Genomic DNA, 21698 nt, shown 5'->3' with positions numbered 1-21698 from the left:
TATCTGATGGACTGGCTAAGAAGATGCATTCAAGACTAAAACTGAGCCAGTGGTAGCCCAATGATGCTGCTGGTCTCATTCTACATGTGCCAGAAAGAATGATCTTGAAACCATAGCATGTGGGTCACTCCTTGGCAAGTTGAGATCTATCATAAACAAATCTCATGCGACTGGCATTTCTTTCTGCTGACAGTTACTTTAAGAAAGAGAAACTGAAATTCTTGAACTTGAAAAACAGCCTCTGTTGTCAAAAAGTATGAGATAGATATTAATACATATTTACACATGTAAAGATAAAGATTTCAAGCTACAGATAATAATTAAAAAAATTAAACTAATACAACTTATGAGAAAACATCTGTATAATTTTTATATATGTTTACTAAATCTGTCTCTACTATTTGAGGGACTGGCTGTTAATCTATCATTCATTATATATCATAAATCAATGAGACAAGACCATGAGCAGTTCTTTGTCAAGACTGAATTTTTATGTAATTCCCTTTTTGCCTTAAGTCCTCCAACAACATCACCAATCATAAAGCATTTCAAAAGTTTATGAATGCTGTCCGGCCTCCACACACAAACACAAAGTTTTTGAATTTCCTGGAAAATTTCACTAATTCTTTCTACAAAGTAGTGGTTTCCAACCGAGGTGCTGTGAGAGTCTAGAGTATTGTAGATAGCAGTTAGGAGTATAACCCATAGGGTGATAGAGTCACAGAAATATTGGAAATTATTGCCATAATTTGCAGAGATGAATATAATCCAACCAAACATTTCTTTTAGATTATGACCTCAAAACTCCAAAACATTTTGGCTTCCTTTGTACTTCTGCTCTAATTTAGAAAATATTTCAGTATTCTCACTAACTGGATGATTCTGTAAAAAGTCAGAATTTTGCTTAAAATGTCTTTACATTCTGAGTTCAAATTCCGCTGAAGTCAACTTTGCCTTTCATCCTTTTGGGGGTCAATAAATTAAGTTCCAGTTGCATACTGAGGGTCAATCTAATTGACTGGCCCCCTCCTCCAAAATTTTGGGCGTTGTGCCTAGAGTAGAAAAGAATTTTGCTTAAAGGAACCTAACAACACAGAGTCAATATTTGTAAAATTCTTGTCAATGGTTAATGATCATAGCTAATTAGAAATTGTACCTTTCTGGTACTGTGTTAAAAGTACATTTTTACTCAGTAGTTAGAAACATGAGATCTACTATACTGTATAGTTCAAAACTACTTTAATTACTTTATAATCATAAAATATATCCTCTAGTATACTTGGTAAAAGCTGTATTTTAATTAAGTTTTGAACGGATCCTATTGCTAATTGCAAGTTAACAAAAAAAACAGAAAAAATCAATAAAACTACTGATACTTTATTAGCTTATATGTTCTGAATAACAAAATATTTATTAAATAACAAGAAAATACTGAATAGTTAATGTGAATTTCTACTCCTTAAGTACATTATTTAACAACTGATATGATATAACCGATGACAGTCTACTTATTTTTCATCATCCATCTCTTTCTGAGCTTATGTGAGTCCCAGTTTTCCTTTTACTCTTTTTCCCTTCTCCACTTGCAATCTGTCCACCTTGCAATGTTGCCTATTTGTTTCAGTGATATCAATAAAACATTTTGTTTAATATGTAAGTGCATGCCACTGAAAATATAGAGAGTATCTATTAATTACTGATAATGTGTATCTTCCTTCCCTAACTACACTAAATTAAGGTGGGATTATTTCTTGATGTACTGAAAGACACAAGCAGAGAAATATACCTTATTCCAATATGAAAGACTATGTCATTCTGTTGGTGGGAGACCTTACTCTTATGACCAGTGAACTAAGACCACAAAACAAAAAGGCATTCAGTCAATCACTCTACCATTTCTGTCCAAAACTACTTTATCTGGTGATCAATATTAATTCATTAATGTAGGCCATGGAGGGTAGAAACAACAGAATAAATTCTTTAAAGTATTTAGTCTAATTTGAGCTCAAATTCTGCTCAGGTGGACTTTAACCTTTAACCCTTCAAAATTGACTCAAACATCTACATTTCTACTAATGTATGAAATCCCTACATGAACTGGTGACTTGTCTTTGATTTCAGATTGAAGCAATTTCCTATCATTTATACTGCCTGAACTTCACAACATCACATTTTCCCCATCTTATAGATCAGAGAAAGTTTATTGTTATATTTGGAGATGGTCATCTTTTGCCAATTAAACATATGCACTATTTATTTGATCTTCACTTTAGTTTTATAATTATTATTATTAGTTTATTTGTCAGAGTTTTTCATCACATATTCTGTGACCTCTTCAGTGATTTTCTATCCTGTGTATCTTCTCTCATCCTGCCTATACCATTTTGCTTTTCTGTGGCATGTATCCCTATCTGCACATGCATGTAGGTCTGTATTTGTGTGTGTGTGTGTTTGTGTTTAATATGGGTGTGTTGTGTGCATGTATATGGGTTTGTATATTACACTGTTTATACCTGTGTCTTTTCTTTATTTATTTTTTCTCATTCTGTCTCTAGTACATGTGTGTCTTGTGTGTGTATCTGGATTTGTATATTACAGTTTGTACTGGTGTCTTTTATTCATTGATTTTTCCCCCACTTTCAGTCTTTCATCATCAGATTGCCTAGTGTGGAGAGAGGAGTGTTATTACTCCATTCACATTTGCTACTGAGTCTTGGTCTATCTTATATTATGCATGTGGCCTCCATGATCTGAGTGTGTCTGTTCTATATGTAGATAAGATCCTAACATCTATGTTATCAACTGAGCTTCCATGTTCTAATTGAGCATGTTGGTAGAGCACTGATGATCTTTTCGCTTCCTTGGAGTTCCTGCCAGTGTTCACTTATCCACACACCTATGCTACATGGTGTCTCTTCAATGCATGTCATTGTCCTGTTTCAGCAACATCCTTCTATACACCTTATACTATAGGCTACATTCCTAGTTTTCCAGTTTATCTGTGGGTTTACTTGGCACACTATACAGTTTCTATTAGTAGAGGGGTTTCTTTCAAATGTGTATGTTCTACAGATCAGGGATTTTATGGGAACCTTGGCCTTTCTACGACTTTAATCTGTAGATTAATCTCATCTAAAGTTTTCCTAAACTGATATGCCAGGGGTAGTATTGGTGAATGTGACACTCTGGTATTTTCGATTGTCATACTATGAGCTGGCCTTATCTACCTCCTTTTAATTCTTTCTAAGCTATTCTAAGATTTACTCCTGTACAGATCCCATTCTCTATGATGATCTAACTTAGGGATTCTCAACCATTTTTTTTTTTTATCTATGGACCCATTTGGTTACTATTTTATTCTGGTGTCCCTATAGCCATTCAATGTTTAAAAACTAGTTTTATAGAAACTTCTTTCTAAATTCCTATTTCATTCTCCTTACATTAACTTGTGGTTGAACTATGTAAAATGTCAGAGAAAGAAACCTTGCAATACATACATCTAAAACAAAATTTTTTCAGGGGACCTTAAAATACTATTGTGGATCCCTAATTTACTATTTTGTTAGGTGGACCCCTTAAAATATTATATAGACCCTCAGGGGCCATATGGACCCCAGATGAGAACCACTGGTCTTACTACTAATTATAATAATATAAGCTAAAATGAAGATTAAATAAATAGTGCGTTTGTGTATTTGGAAAAAGTTGACAATCCCCACATATAACAATACCTGTTCCAACACACGATTCCACATCAAGAATCTTGCAAAACAAATACATAAGAGTAAATTTTCTTCTCTGTTTTTAAAAAATTAATGCGTCAATTGATGAGAAATACGGAATGGCAAGAGTTACCTCCCCTGAATAGCACATGATCGAGAAGAAAAAAATTGATTTTTTTATTTCAGCTAAATTTGCCTTCGATAACGTACAGGAAAAGAAAAAGAATCTGATATATTCAATGAAATTAGAATTCTTCACGAGGGGGAATTGATTATTTAATTTTACTTGAACGGAAAAAAAAGGCTAAAAAAAAAAAAACAACGAAGTTTTCGACACTTGTAACTGTTACTGAATTCACTCGATTTAACAATCAAAACCAACTACCAAGGGAATCTCTATACAATTGTTCGATTTTAAGAGAAACAGTAACCTAATCTCGTTTAAATTACTTTCCACCGTCTTAGTTAGAAAAGAAAGAGGAAAATATCAGACAATGTAACGCAGGGTGAGAAGGTCACGGCTGGAATGACTGATTAGAGATCTGTTCTATCAAGGCTGACCTGAGGCGAAGCAACAACAAAAATCACAATCAGATTTCCTGATAAAGTCTAAAAATACATCATCGGTTTTTTTGGCTTTACTAAAATTTAGCTGTCAAAAATACTTGTTAAACTATTGTTTTAAAACACGACAAGTAATTAGCAATATTTTTAGGGTTGCTACTCGAGAGCAGCATAAATGTTATCAGAGCAATTTCTAATATAAGTAATGTATATTTCGATGGAGGTTTTGTGCTTCCGGTAACCAACGGGATAAGGGGCTTTACAGGGTCGACGTACGTTTCTGAACAGAAGCGTAGCCTCAACTCAACTTCGCATTTCACCCTGTGTAGGTGTAAGGTGATAAAATGTATGTCTACAATATCGTAAGTCAAAAGAAACCGAAAATATGTATAGTGATTTAGAATATATTAATCGTTTAAGTAATCTGCTTCGACTCTAGTATTTAATATGTTAACATCAACAGGTGGCGCGTCGCAATGGTAATTCTTAATGCGTCGTTAACATCAATAATTGTGTTGATAGTTTTATAGAAAACATAACAGCAGGGTGAAAAATATTGGTATCGATAAACTATGAAATGACCTATATGATAGAGAAAATAAAATAAGTGTGTACATACACGCGCGCGCGCGCGCGGCTGGGAGGGGTCTAAGGAGTAAACAGCTATTTTGAATGTAGAAGTATAAAGAAGAAGAAAAAAAATCACGTCTGTCATGGGAATTATGGTCAAGAGAGTTGGCCGGGTGTGACGTTACAATTTGAATGTAGGATTCTGCTATTGATAATTTGCAAACGTGGGAGTGTATGCTCAAAGGAGAAAGGAGCAGTGATAAAATAGTTGAAGTATGCTGCTAGCTATATGACGATATAGGTGTATATACAGATAGCTATATAATAGGAGAGATGTAAAATACAGAGAATTGTTAGGGAATAACTGATGAGCTGCAAAGGCCCCAGAATTTAGAATCTGTTATAAAGAGGCTCCAAGAGAATTCTATTGATTTTTCTTGTTTTGTTAGACATTTTAAAAGTGGGTTTTAGCTTTGCTAATAGTTACTAAGCAAACAAATGTTGCTTGATCGTTTGAAGATACTAACACTAATATTATTTTACACAGTTAACCAATTGTAAAATAAATACTACTGGATGTGATTTTCTTTTTGAGATGTGGTCTACACTTTAATTAATATAATCTCTTGTTTTCCTCAACAGATTATACAAGCTTAATTTGGGAGATTAATTTGATACAGAATTTTAAATATCTCAATTAGTCTATGTGGTAACTTTATAGATTAATAATTTTCGAGAAAAATTAAGATCTCATCAATTTTCAAGTGAATTGTTGAGACTAAATGATCAATTTAAAACCAAGGTGGGTGTGCATGTCAGAGGAAAAGATGGAGAGAGAAAGAGATAAAAGGAGATCTAGAGAGGGGGAGAAAGCGACAGACAGAAAGAGGAAATAGAGAGGGAGAGAGATTAGCTTTATGATGGGATGGTGCATAGCACACAAGGGTGACATGAGATCCACACAATCTGGGTTATCTGCAGGTTAAAACTGAAGGGCAATGTGTATTAAAATGACATAAATACATCCCATGGATATAAATGACTAAATTTGTCATGTCTCATAACATGTTTTTCTAAATTCTTGCTTATGATTAATATAAAAGAATGATATACATATGTCAGCACACACCCACAAAGGATAGAAAGAAAAATTATTTATATTATATAGGTTTCTCTAGTTCTATTTTACATAAAAGAAAACTACTTGATACGAAAATTGTGAATAGAAATGCCTTCTATTCATATGATGAGGAAATATAGTGAATGTATGGGGGAGAAGCAAAAATATGTGAAGAAAAGAATAACTGAAACTAATAATTTGCTTCGGGTTTTTTTTTAATGATTCAAGAGAAGGATTAAAAGAGTGATGGAGATTTAAACAGATAGACACATGGATTAAGAGTCTAGGGGTTTAGAGTTCAAATATTTTCATTGGTATATTGAGCTATTTCTTTCCTTGCCTCAGTCAGCTAATCTGAAAATATGTACCATTCTCATTTAATAGTTGAGTGGCTGATGTTGAGATGATCAGCTGTAGATTATATGCTCCAACAATTCCAGATATCAATGATATCTGATGGAAATGGAGTCATATCATGGGTTTCTGATTTAATAATAAAGACAGCTTCATCGATCATCATATGAACTTCAAAAACAAGGGTTGTATTAAGATTAAACAGATTCTTAAAATTTGTATTTTCCCCATGTTAACACTCACTATACAATTCTACCAAATAATTGCCCATCCAGTGGCTTTGATTCTCTGGCATCTTTTGTACTATAGTCTTATGCACTTCAGCATAGATGTCATTTGCTTTTAATTTCAATCTAATTCATACCAACCCAAATCATTATAAGCCTATGAATCTTAGTTACTGTCCTAATATCTTGGGATCAGGTCTGATTTGAAGTCATCTACAGCTTACTTTTGTCCTTGATGACATTATTTCAACTAACAAGTTTTTCCAAATGAAGACTATTCAACTCGGACCTATTTCATATATCGAAAACTATGTTTGAAACAGAAACACTACTTCAGCTCAAAAATGTCCAAGCTATCTTTTAAACTCAAATTAAAATACAGGCCTTGCCTATGTTAGTGAAGTATTGCATTTCTGAAAATTTTGCTGTAACATGGAATTCCAGAAAGGGAAACACATTTCCCACTGACTTCCATTTAACATGAAAATCAATAACAAAATAGGTTTTTGCATTCATGGAATTCTATATTATTGCAAAATGTTCAGAAACGTAATATTTCCATAAAACAGGATATGCTTGTGTAGGATGAATTCGACTCCGGTCACTGCAAGCCTTGCCTTAACTGTACATTTAATTCCCTCTTCCATATTTAGCAATACTGTATAAAATGTACCTTGTATCCAAGGAGAGAAAGGGTTTCTTATTCACTAGAAAAGTTTTTTTCTATTTTTTTATTATCATTGTTTTGGAATTTTTCTGGGTCAGTGGACTGTAGCCATGCTGGAGCACCAGTTTTTAGTGTTTGATCAATCTTATTATTTTTAGCCTGGTATTCATCTCTGTTTGTCAAACTGCTAAGTTACAGGACATAAATGTAAGTAAACACACCTACATAAGACAGACAGAGACAGGGAGTCAAAGAGAGAGAGAGAGAGACAGACAGACATATAAAGAGATAGACAGACAGATAGACAGTTCTCTAGATTTTCTAATTTAGGCACACAGTCTATCATATTGCAGATGAAATATATTAATAGACTGTTCTATTATTTCTAGTCCTCTGAGTTTGCTTTTCACAGCAACTTTATTTACATTAATTAGTCTTATTCTGAAAGCTGAAATAAAATTACTTAGTCGCAGGCAGAGAGCACTCACATCTCACATAACCCTAATGTTCAGTGTTAACATGAAACCGGATAAATCTGTACATACAATTGATAGTAGATATTTCATTTTGGTATACAGTCATTATGCATAGCTAGCAGAGTACTTTGTAGTGAGATGGAGTGGGTTAAGGAAGTGACAAAAACATTAAAAGGAAATCTTCTTAGCATTGTCATTGGTATCCTATAATAAGTAACAAGTTAGCAGTCTTAATTAGATGACTGCATTTTAACAGAGGCATTGTCAAAAATCCCTGGGTTAATGATATTATTAGTGCTAGATAGAATCAATCAAATCTTATTACTATGCGCAACATTGATTAATTGTCTCGATTCCGTGTCAATACTGTTCCTGAATGAAATTCAGAATAGCTAACATTAATGGCAAAATAATGATAAATCTGTAGATCCATGTAGTTTGTAGGGTTGTAGATAGTATTGACACAGAAATATAACAAGTACAAAATCTTTTTTCCTCAGCAACAAAAATTAGCATATCATTTATAAATCAATCTGGTTTTCATCTTTTGTTTTTAAATAATAATCATTATTATTCCTTTATTTATATTTTTATTTTATGATGATTGTGATGAGAATGATGTTGATACTGATGATACTGCAATGATGTAAAAAAAAAATATCTAAGCTTTTAAATGATTGCATACAGGACTGCTTCTTAATCAAAGCACTTAATATGTACCACCATACGTATGTAATTCATTTTTCTAATGATATTTCAAATCCCTTTTGTCTAATTGAAAATTTAAAAATATTACTATAATTGTATCAAAGCTACAATTGTTTTGCTCCAAACAGCTTACTGCTGGATTCTAATGAATTAACTAAAAATATTGCATCGAGAACTACACATGATAAAATTATTCTTTCCATACTCGTTCTCCTCCTCCTCCTACCACTCTGTTGTTAAGTCATCTACAACCAGGAAAAACATACTTAATGAATGAGTTTCTGGCACATCACCAAAAATAGACACTGCAGAGTCAATCAATATATTTCCAGCAGTGTTGCATAGCAGAGTGTATACTGCAGTAGCCCAACTAAGGATTTGTAGCTATGCCAGTCACTATTTCAAAACCTCCACACCATTTGAATACACAAAACAATATTTAACACACATTTTTATTCATCAATAGGATCGTTTTAAAGGCAAAAAATTAAATTTTATAAATGGAGGGGTAAAGTTAATTTTAAATTAATAGAAGAAAATTATTTTCAATAGGTTCTGTGTAAATTTAGAAAGCGATTAAACATTTAATTTTTTCCCCTTCATTGTATTCTTTTTATATTCTATTTCAGTTAGATGATTCTACTGACTGGCTTTAACATTATTTTCAGAAATTCTGTGTATATGCCTGAGTTGCTAACACTATCAATATACAGTGTATAGAAAATCCTTCTGAAGAAAATAAAAATGTGAAATTTACTTTGATACCTAAAGCAGTGAATTTACTATCTGTAAATGGCTGCAAACAGTAAATGCTTGCACATATATAAATTTTTTTCCCTCTTCACTTGATTCTACTTTAGAAAATCCACACATATTAAGATTGCCATATTTAGCTTCAAGTTTGAAAAATAAAATAAAAACAATTTAAAATTCTACATTAAATCAGCTGGAAAATGACATTAAGTAAAAAATGAAACTAAGTAAAAATAAAATCAAATTATTAAAACTGTAAAACAAAAAGTAAAAAAGTATTAATGTTAAAAAAATAGGTTCCAAATTATAATTTAAATTTTCATTTGCTTTTGGTTATATGATGAGTATTAGGAAATAAAAGAAACTATTGAACAGGAAAGCTCAGAGACAAAATGGCCAAGTGAATAGGGTATCGAACAACTAATCAATATCTAAGTTTGAATCTTTTGTAGACAATTGTTTCTTGATAGGAATTTAATTTAATGTATTTCAAAGATGTGTTAACATATTTAATTGTAGAAAGGATTAAAAAGTTAAGATTTAATTACATGAAGATGAAAAGACACTATTAATCAATGAGGCTAACGTTATTCTAATTACACTGACAAGTATGGGAGACAACTCTGGACATGGTTAAGTCATACAAGATCTCCTCGGCATTAAAAAATAGTCAGGTCAGTGTTATCATATTTAATACAGTGAGCAGTAAAAATCTAATTGGAAATAGTTATTTGATGAGAAAATATATATTATTAGTCAAGGATTGATATTATTTAAATTTATTTTGGCAAATACTGGATATTTCAGTCACATAGAGCTGTCAGTGTCATACATACCTGCTACTAAACATTTTTGGAATGTCTTAGAACATTATTCCTGTGTATATACTGCCATAGAAAATAATGTCCATGATTCATCTATAAGATTACTATCAACAATTTTTGACTTCAGTCAGAAACACCAACATGTAGAGTTCTCTAGCAGATGGTTAGTACAAGGGAGATAATCATTTCTTCATAATATTTGGTGGGACTAGAAGTTTGAATTTGAAATTAAGGCAAAAAGAAGATGCATAGAATATATTTATTTAAGGTATTATTTTTATTATTGTTAGTGTTCAGGTCACTGCTTGAAATCAAACTCGGAATCTTGGGGTTTCCGAGTTCGATTCCAAGCAGTGACCTGAACACTAACAATAATAATAATAATAATAACATTGAAAAATATCTTAGGAATGAGAACCCAGGTTCGAAATTTCCCCAAGATACCTGAAGAAGGCTGGAGGGGTATATCAGCTGAAACGTTGTGTTAACAACAAACAAGATGAGGACAAATATCCATCGAATGTAAATAATGATAATGATGTTGACAAAGATGATGATGATGACAAAAAGAATTAACAAATCAGTGAGTTAAAATTTTGATCCTTACTTTGATCTATCATCAGTTCTGGTGTAAACTGCCTCATGCTTTGTTCATGAAATGTAAACATTTGATAGAATACTGTATAAGATGAGGCAGTGGGCAAAGGTTTTCCAAGAAAATTGATTGAAATTATAGAAGGCTCCACATCGTACATATATTATCATAAATTATTCTATTCAGAATATGTTAATATAAGCAAAGCTATCAAACAAAATTTAGCATAAGAACAACAAGTGGCAGTTCCAATTTAATTGAATCTAACCATTGGCCTAGTCTCCAAATCCTCTTCCAGTGAAATTATCATGTCAGGTTTCTTACCAAGTCTGTATCATTATTTAAAGTAGACAGATATCTAAAATGTATCTACATCAAAACAAAAGAGCACAAGACACTAACTACGGCAAAACCAATGACTAAGTTAAATAGTGTAAAAATGAAATACTCTATTTAACTTAGAAATTTAGCCTAAAAATATATTTCATAGTTACACATAACATGCTTACATATACACAACTTACAAACTTACTGAATTTAGATAATACTATCCTTTATTAATTTTAACTATAGCCTAACTATATTAGTTATAGCCAAACTTCTTATGTCTCTGTTCAATTAAATATTCAGTAAAGTATATCATCATCATTTTTTCTAGATCAGCAGATTTAGAAAATCATACTAGATTTAGTAAAAAACCTTTCATCTAAGATGTAGAGGTTTACTTTAAATCTTTTACTGATATTAAGGTTATGGATTTGAATCTTGTCATTTCAGTTAAGTTTTCTCTTTAACTGTGACATTATATTACTATCATATAGCTCAAAATAAGCATATGATAATAAAAATAACAACAACAACAACAACAATAAGAGCACTCAGAGAGCGCAAACCTTCACCAAGGCAACACCAATATTTTCTAATATAACTTAAATGAGGTCTTTGGCTGGGAACCCAAACCAAGTCATGAACTAAGCTGAAAAAGTAATTTAATGTAGCTAAAAAATATGATATAAATCACTAACTCTAACTTCTATATTTTTTTAATTAGAGAGGGGAAATGAAAAATATTTAACTATTATATTATCAATATTAGTCTAAGAAACTCCTTGTTAAATAATTTAACAAATCTAAAAGATAATCCAGAGTATACAATGGGAAAACATAACTTTCTAGGCAATGCATAAAAATCAGTGAATAAAACCACACTACATTAAAATAAAATTCTTTACTTCAAAATCATGGTTCTGTAAATTATTAGATTTCTTAATTGTTCATTGAAGGAATAAAAGACAAATCTTTAACTTTTCTATTGCAGGAAGGATAGTGAAGTAACAAGAATTAAATAAATTAGTGAAAATTATGAATAAACTCATAACAGCATTAACTTACATATGAGAGGAATAGACAAACAGTAGATCTTTCAAAGAAAGAAAACAAAATCAATGCTTTCTCTCAATGTTAGAAATGAAACTGTGCTGCATTTATCATTATACATTGTGGATATAGAAAAGAGAAAAAGAGATTGAGAGAATGTACATGTGTATACATGTGCCTTTGTACTTATAAAAAACACACTTACACAAATCAAAAGATTTTGTATTCATGCAGTTTCTAAATATAGAAATAACATACAAATGCATCTGGATATGCTAATCATTTCTACTGTATCTGCTATTGTTACTTAACAACTGGACTCTTTCCTTTTTCCCCCACTTTCTTCTTATATTGAGATGTGTTTAGCAACAAACTACAAGAGCTAAGCAACAGAGTTGGGACAGTTTGAAAATATACATTATTGATCCAGCTCTCGAGTAATAGTTTCCAATTAACAGGTAAAAATAGATCAGTGGTTCTGCTGTTTGAAGTTTATTCTTTTGATAAGATTGTTTGAGAGATTTCAACGAAATAATATCTGAGTCGAAGCTAAGAACGTTTACAAAACAATATCTAAAACATTCTCTATGCAGTTAAAATCTATTAGAGAAAACTTTTGCAATGTTAAGGTCTGAAATAGAAATACCAGACAAGTAATTAGGAAATTTTCTGAGGGACCAATACATATAACTTCTTGATTTCAATTTTAGATTTATAAGTGCTCTATGTGAGTGTTTTAGAGAGGTGATTTTGATTTGTGGTTTAGCTTTCAATAGATATTATCATCATTATCAACATCATTTTAATGTCTACTTTCCAATGCTTCATTTGGTCAGATGAGATTCACTGGGGAAGGCTTTTCTATGGCTAGGTGCCAACCTTCATCTGTTTCCAATCAAGGTAATATTTTTACATGGCCTACAGGTTTTCATAGAAGACAGGAAACGAAGGACACTAATTGTATGACAGTGATACTCATATATATATATATACAGGGTGTGTAAGGTATTTGAGGACATACCATTTTTGGGTCATTGCTGCATTTTTTGCTAACTCTGTATAATCTTTGTTTCAGAAAATAATAAAGGCAGACCCTCAGCTTACTCAAGAAATAAAGAGGCATGCTGTTATTGTGGTTATAAAGGATGAGCATAGCGATTTAGAAATATCTCAATTTTTAAAAGTTGCCAGATCTTTTGCCTGCAAAATTTGTAAGGAAACATATCACCAGTTTCAAAGCTTAAAAAGCATTCTAAACACTCTGAAACCATCAGACCACCTGAATTTATCCAGGAAGTCCATCAGACCATTGATTACAATCTCAGAAAGTCCATGAGGTCAATTACAAAAGATCTCCATGTGTCAGAAGGAACAGTCAGATGAAGAAAGGTTAATTTGCCAGAAAAAGCAAAAGAAAATCACTACATCAGATCTAAAAGGCTCTTAAACAGACTGAAAAATCCAGCAGAAGAAGATTTGATTTGGTTTTTCTCAAATGAGAAAAACTTCAACAAAGATCAAAAAGTTAACAGAAGATATGACAGGTGTTTATGTGCAGACCCTTCTAAAGTTCCAAGTGTTATGCATACAAAATTTCCTGCAACTGTCATGGTTTTAGGGGTTGTCAGCAATGAAGGACATGTGATGCCTCCTTACTTCTTTCCACAAGGCCTTAGAATTAACTCTGCGGCCTACATTGTGGTCCTGGAAATAATTGTTCCGGGCTTTCCTTTAACATTAGGCAATGTAGAATAAAAACAGATATTGTTTTTACCTGAATACGAAAAAGGCATTGCAAGTGACACACCTTCTGCCTCAATAAACTAGTATTTTCAGTATACGAGTATATTTATAATATACTTATCACGGCATTGTCATAGAAATAGATTTCAATTCTTTCAAGAATAAAAAAAAAGGGAAAATTCAGTTCAGCTCCTTTCTAGAAAGGACTGAGTTAACCTTCTGAATTGAGATTTTAGAAAGAGATTTAGTTTATTTTAAGGAATGATTAAAAGGAATTAAAATTTCTCCATTTGAATGGAGTAAAATTGAATATGGAGTCATCAGCAAAAGATGATGCAGTCAGTGTTTTGTAAGGAACAGAGAAAGAGGAGGGAGGTCTCTGAACAAAGAGCAAAAACAGAGGTTGTGTGCAAAGGATGATACTTGAATTATGGTGACATTTACAAGTTGGTATTTGGAAACAGTTCCATCAACAAATATTGAAATAAACCAATAAATGACAGATGCTGTTGGCACAATCAAGAAAACCTATTTGAAGAACTAGTAAATAACTGTATGAAATAAACATGTGCATGCGTGAATACAAAGACACATACACACACTCTTTCTCTCTCTCTCTCTCTCTCTCTCTCTCTCTCTCTCACAAACACACACACACACACACAGAATAATAAAATGAATCTTGTTTGATTAAATCTATAAGTTTTTGATGGTTTTTGTCATTCCAGGAAGATAGAGAACTAGTTTTATACAAGTAGGCCTTCAATGTCTCCAACTGAAATACCAAGTCCTTTGAAGTTCATTCTTCTACCATTATGGAAACTTAGTAAACAAAAAATACAAGAAAATGTGAATAAGTATATTCCTTTATGACAACAAAAATTCTTCAGTACTTCACACACACACACACACACACACACACCATTAGCTACTAATAATGCTCTTTCTTTGTATCAGTGAGTCAGAAGAAGAGATGTTGTGTGTAGAACTATTGCAAGCTTTGTAATAGATTTATCTGCCAAACAAGTTTCAAGTTAACATCTATGATTTTAATACTGGAATTTTATTTTCCTTGTCCTGGTTCTTACACAAAGGCAGGATTACAATGTAAAAGTTATCTAAAAAGTAAGATTCAATCAAATTTGCAACACTAAATTTAAATGCTATAACTGTACAACAGAATATATGTCCAGATTTTTAACCAAAAAGTGGTTAGTAAGAATCTGCAAGGGGAACCGTTTGAGTAGCTCCTGCAGTTTCTGCATGAGACTAAGCATCTCTAATATTTATTTCATCTGTATAGACAAAGGTAGACACCTTGTTTTAATATATAGTATCTTTCTGGAAAGGAAAAGAGTGACCAGCTAGATTAATTTTAATGCTGTGTTGGGATTTCATCAGTGACTAAGTCTCCTCTATAACTGTCCATGGAGACACAATTATTTTGGATTTAAGTAAAGTGGATAGACCAATTTGCTTATTAAACACATTTTTGGTAGCTAGTTTGATTAGTAAATTACTGGTGCATTAAAAGTATTTTGTTTCAATGCTGGACAATAATACACAATAAGTCAATAGATTTTTAATCAACTTTGTATGTGCAGACAGAGGCAAACACTATGTCATTATATACTATATAACATCTACTGAATTTAAAAGCCAGTAGTTTAGTGATAGTTTAAGCAACATGCTTAACTTCATAAATGATAATTTTGAGTGTGACTCCTATTGAACTTGATTTCAGAATGTGCACTTCTAGGATTAATAAAATAAGTGTCAATATCTTGCTGAGATAGGAGGTCAAATACTGGACCATATCAAATAGATTAAGTCTGTTGGCTAATTCTATTATGTAGATCAATATAATAAGAGTTGTATAAAGTTATACAACATCTACAGCAACTTCATAATGAATATGATGTAAATCAGCAAGAATTAGATGGTAAAAGTTAAGGTTATTGCAGTACAAGAGCAAAATGATAAATATTTCCTACTAAAACCTCTATAGTTTGGGCCCATGATATCAACATCATCTTCTCTAAATTTAACTCTTAACCTGTTCTCTAGCCATCTGGTAGGTTTGGTAGGTATCTGTCAATCTCAGAAGGCCATGGATCTGTGCCCAAAGAAATCGTGTCAGCTGCTGATGGTGGTGCAGCGTTTGTTGTGGCTGTACAGGCCACACGGGAGTGGCAATCACACATACAGTATTTGAAGGAGCTCTCTGCCGGTACAACTGATTTTTCCTTCCATAGAGTGTACTTTTCTTTGATAGTGAGTTCTTGTTTTCCTTCTGCTTGCTTCATTCCCTTTCACAGTATTTGCCTCCAGTGTGGGTGATCACTTGCAACCTCTTCTCATCTCAGGACGTCCAGATCAAGCAACTTCGTATCTCTCTTACAGACATCTTTGAAACAAAGAGTTGTAACCAGTAGTCATTAATAATAGTCACACTATTCTGCATTGTGCAATATCCATGCTTCTTTGAACATTAACACCTTTAAAATAGATCTAACTTCCCTTGTTCCACAACCACAGGCTTTAGCGAAGATGTTTGATTACTTTACATATTCTTTGAATTTAAAATGATGTAGTTTTAAAAAGGAAAATTTTATTTAATCAAACTGTAAAGGTATGAATAGATTTAATAATTCATTAATTAAAGTAGTTGTTTACTGTTCATAACAGAATTCAGAACATTGTAATTCTTAAATGTTTCATCTGCAGATGATCTAGTTTCATAAATTATGAGATTTAAGAATATTACAAAACTGAATGAGCCCTTAATGATAAATAAATAAATCAGGCAACCTTTGACTTTTACTACCCAAATTATTGGGATATTCTTATCCCAATACTTGCATGCTCTTAAGGTGCAAGCTAGCAGAATTGTTAGCATGCTGGGAAAAATGGCATTTTGTCTATCTTCACATTCTGAGTTCAAATTCTGGTGAGGTTGACTTTGGCTTTCATCCTTTGAGACTCAATAAAATAAGTACCACTCAAGCACTGGGGTTGATGTAATCGACTTACCCCCTACCCTGAACTTGCTGGTCTTTACCAAAATTGAAACCAATATTTGCATGCTGTTATTTATAGCATTATCTACTTCAAGTTCCACCATTAAAAACACTTTATTTAATGTTTCTTGAAGTTTCTAAATTCTTATGATGTAAACACAGTCTCAAATATTATTAGTTATAATAACCATTGACCAATAGCCATAAAAGTAGGGTGTCTCATTAAAAGCAGAAAGAACTAGTGGAAATTCTATGTGATACCGATTGTAAGATCAGGGAGTGTACACAATTGAGTGTAGATAGAGATATATCTTGATGACTATGGTTACAGTGAAACAAAACATGATCTTTCACATTATATGCTGACCTAAATACAAGCACAACTATTGTGGTCTACCTTTTAGGACTGTGTTGGCTTGTATCTCAAGTGTAACTTGTATAGGGGGAAAATCAAAATAATTTCATACTAATTACATAATTACCATTAAAAAAAAGTAGTCATAAATTAGAGCATTAATTACCAGGGTGGTGTTCAGACATTTTATGAAATAAATCGGGCACACAGAACAAACAACTATACAACATCAAAATAGGCATAAATAAATTTTGTACATTTTAATAAAATGGTATTAAAAAATGCATAAAATGTGAAACAGAAAAATATATAGGTACACCTAGTCTTTCTCTAATTTACAATAACTCTGTAGCTATTATCATAAATGCAAATCAAATAGATTTTACTTCTAATATTCAGTCAAATACATAATCATTGTCAAATTTCTAAATGTCTTCTATTTCTTTTATTATATATGAGGTAATTATTCTTGGAAGTTATCAATGTAACCTATTTAGTTCTAAGATACATCTCATGAATGTTCTGGAATGCATCATCAGCAATGTTTCTGGGGTCTCAGGAGGCCTTCAGCATCAGACAGCTGTGCCAAAACCCAAAACTGATGCAATCCTATGACTTGCTGGATCCTGTTAACCCTTCCAACCCATGCCAGCATGAAAAATGATGTTGCTGATGATGATATCTAACAATTTTCTTAGAACAGAATACAGACAAAAGACATCTCCTATGCTTGTATAATCTTTATAACAGAAGCAACCTCATGTATTTAAGTAATTACTGACTAATTTATACCTACAAAGATATTAGCAGTTTTTTTCCTTCATTTGTCTGGAGCAAAGGCTAGTGCCCATGGCCTTCACAGGTCCTCCTAGATTTATGTGATTGATGCTGTTAAGAGTTAATGTCTCTACTGCAAACAAACACCTACAGGAAAAGATGAAAGTAGGAAGGGAGTTCCAGAGGACCAACATTCTGGGATGAAAGGATTGGGCATAGGATTCCTAGGTGGGGTTGGTTAGAACAAAGGTGATGAGAGATGAATGGGTTGGGCATGGCTGACTAGAGGTGGCATAAGCTTAACCAGCTCCAAGTGGCAGAGACTATTATAGTAAAGGTACTAAATACATGTATGTTATAATCTTAGGTACTATTTATGATAGTACTTAAAGTAGTAGCATGCAGTTCAAGAAATGTTCTTTGGAAACTTTTATACAATGGTGATTGAATTCTCAAAGCAGTCTGTTGTAAAAAATATTCCATGCCTAGAGGCCTAAAAGTCTATATTATAAAACCAAACAGTTAATTAATGAAAGCAATCTCAGTACCTTAAGTGGTGACTTTGTTTGATATATAAGAAGGGTGTAGGTAGTAACTCAATGTTGCATACTTAGTGCAAAGAACAGAAACACAAAATTTGTGGCTGGATCTCAAGTAGACTGACAGAAAACCTGGACTTCATATGTAACAGGTGCAAATGAATAGGTATCAGTAGGAACACACACAAAATGAAATCCATGAACTGTTCAGGTGGCTTACTAGATATAGCTAATAGATTCTTTTACCTAATATAATTAGGTTTGAAAGATATCTGTAGAGAAAGCTGTGATAAAATTAGATGGCTATAGAGAAAGCATAATTCAGAGTAAGAAGTTGATAGATATTCAGAAAGCTGTTACCTCAGATAGTAACAAAGAGTTTCTTTCGTCAAGAAAAAGGAAGATTTTATGAAGCATGTGAAAGAAGTGTGATGCTTGCATTTTAGTGACATATAAGTACTAAATATCAAAGATCTACAGAGGTTGAGGAGAAATGAAGCAAGCATAATCTGATTGATGTGTAATGTTAACCTGCATGAAAAGTAGAGCAGAATTGAGCTGAGATAGTAGCTAAGTCATTAAAAGAATTAGCAAATAAGCAACAACTGTACTAATATGAACATATGATGCAAACAAGAGTTGAATGTTGAGTGAAACTATCCATGCTGTTAGTGGAAGGTATCCATGTAAGAGGAAGACTAACAAAAATGTAGTGAAGAAGCAATGAGGTCAGATCTTAAGACACTTGGCTTCACCGATGAAATAATGAAAGATAAAACTAAGTGGTGATGTACTTTATAGCAGATCCATCATAGCCATGACATCCAGAATAGAAAATGATGTAGCACCAGGATTATACAAACATCTAATTTTAAGTATATAATGTTATGTTAGATGGAGATTTTTAATTCTCAAATATATTCAGACAACTATTTAAAATAGATTGTTTTGACTTTTGAAGGATTGTAAGGATAAAATAAAATATAAGGAGAAAAATTTATATCTAGTACTCTATAAAACACAACCAAATTTATCTATAGATATTCACTATATTAAAGATTAAATGTGACTTGTTCGATATATCTTTTATTTGTTTTACTTGCTTCAATCATTAGACTTTAGCCATGTAAGGGCACCACCTTGAAGAATTTTTAGTCAAATGTATCAACCCCAGTACTTATTTTAAAAAAAATCCTGGTACTTATTCTATTAGTCTCTTTTGCCAAACCACTAAGTTACAGGGACTTGCCTTTCTTTAAAATTAAGAAAAAGCATGAATTGTTGATAATGATCCTTTTGATTTTCCTTTTTCAGAGTGATCCCTCTTTCTTCAGGTTAAGACATACCATTGCATATTTCGGGGATTCTATATAAATGAACAGGTTAAAAAATGGGTTATGGCAGAATTAATTCTTGGCTACATTGTTACTATGTGATAACTGGCTTATCACGCACTATTTTTACGTCTGTTGGTTGTCAAATAAGTTTTAAATATTTAATTCTGTGTATTTTTCAACTGATTGCTGAAGTGGATCCAAAAATGAATATTAGCACTCTAACAGACATGGATGACCCTTTCTCAAGATATGGGCTGCATGAGGCATGGCTCATCATCAAATGAGCCTTTACTACTAAATACATTCAAGGTAATTTTTCATTATGTATGCCATTCAGCAAGTCTCATGAGCTGCATGCAACCCACAGGTTGCATGCGACTAGCAAGCTGCTTGTGACTCACAGGCTGCATGTGAACCACAGGCTGCATGTGAACCACAGGGTACATGTAACCCACAAGCTGCATGTGACCCACAGGCTGCAGTTTGCCTATAACTGACCTATGGCAAAAAGGTCTTGACTTAAACCAGCTTATAGAGACCCAGTTTGAGTTTTGAGGTCAGTTTCTAGTTTACTGTTTCAAGTTTTACATAAGTTGGACAACGTGTCAATTTAAAAATAGCTTCAGTTTTATAACTTTGATTATATATAACATTCATAAGTGAATGAGTTTTGAAATAAATATTAAGTCCCAGAATCAAATTAGGGTCACTGCAGTGATTTAATCCTTTATAAACTAAATAAGTATATACAGCCCTGAAAATTATTCTACCTATCTTTTTACCAAACCACCAAGTTAAAAATAGACATCAACAAAACCACCACCAGTTATCAAATGGTGGTGGAGTTCAAGTGCAATGATACATACATATGACAGGCTTCTTACAGTTTCTTGTCTACCTAATCCGCTCACAAGGCCTTGGTTAACCCAGCTGCATAGCAGATGGTACCATGCAGTAGGACTCAACCAAAAATCATGTGGTTGAGAAGTAAACTTCTCATCACATGAAAAAATATAGCTTGCCATTCTTGAGTTATAAAATATGAACTTGAATTCTGAGAAAATAATTTTAAAACAAATGTAAATAACTCTAAATTCTTGTAAAAACATTTTGTACTCAATCTCAATCAAACAAATTAAATCTCCTTCCTATAGAAAACAGTTGAGGCAAAATTTTCCTTGAAATTATTTACACAGATATAAGCATGGCTGTGTGGAAAGAGGTCTTTCTAACCACCACATGGAACCTTAGGTTAGTGTCTTCTACTATAGACTCAGACAAACCAGAGCCTTGTGAGTGGATTTGATAGATGCCCTTCCTAACACCCACACAAACACACACCCACACACATGCATATTTATGTTTGTGTGCATGTGTGTATCTAAGTATACGTGTGGCTTTATGTTTGTCTCCCACTACCACTTGACAACTGGTACAGGTTTGGTTGCAGTCCTGTAACTTAGCAATTTGGCAAAAGTAACAGACAGGACTTAAAAATGAATACTGTGGTTTATTTATTCAAGTAAACTCTCCAAGGCAACCATTCCTTCATGGCCATAGTCCAATGACTAGAACAAGTGGAAGATAAAAGAAAAGATAAAGGATTGAAAATTATCAGATATGCTTCTGCTAAAATATTTACAAATTATAACCATTCAAGGTTTCAAAATTTCTTGGATGTAGTTGGGGATATAATGAGATATAATGAAAAGGGACAATGAAGAAATAATTTCATTTTTGAAATAATTATATAACAATTTAAACTTTTATTTATTTATTTATTCTTCTTCACCAAACATTGCTGTATCAGTCAAAGAATGACGTTCAAAAGTTTCCACAAAAGAATAATTTAAAGCCACACAACTAGTACCTGCTACAATGCTGGACATGTCAATGTTGGAAACTAATGTGATGAAATTGAAAATTAAAGTACTAGTCCATGATTTTTAGATGATAAGACAAGTTTATAT

General features: G+C 32.5%; 1 protein-coding gene across 5 annotated transcripts in view; it reads right to left on the bottom strand.

Annotated features, from left to right (window-relative positions):
* The window catches only part of LOC106879196 (ras-related protein Rab-3), a 232181-nt gene that overhangs the window by 80462 nt on the left and 130021 nt on the right, over nucleotides 1-21698 (bottom strand). The window lies entirely within an intron of this gene.

Source organism: Octopus bimaculoides, chromosome 8 (genome assembly GCF_001194135.2).
Source record: "Octopus bimaculoides isolate UCB-OBI-ISO-001 chromosome 8, ASM119413v2, whole genome shotgun sequence".
In the NCBI taxonomy this organism is placed as follows: Eukaryota; Metazoa; Mollusca; class Cephalopoda; order Octopoda; family Octopodidae; genus Octopus; species Octopus bimaculoides.
The sequence above is the reverse complement of the archived record's forward strand: the minus strand, read 5'-3'. Positions and strand labels throughout refer to the sequence as shown.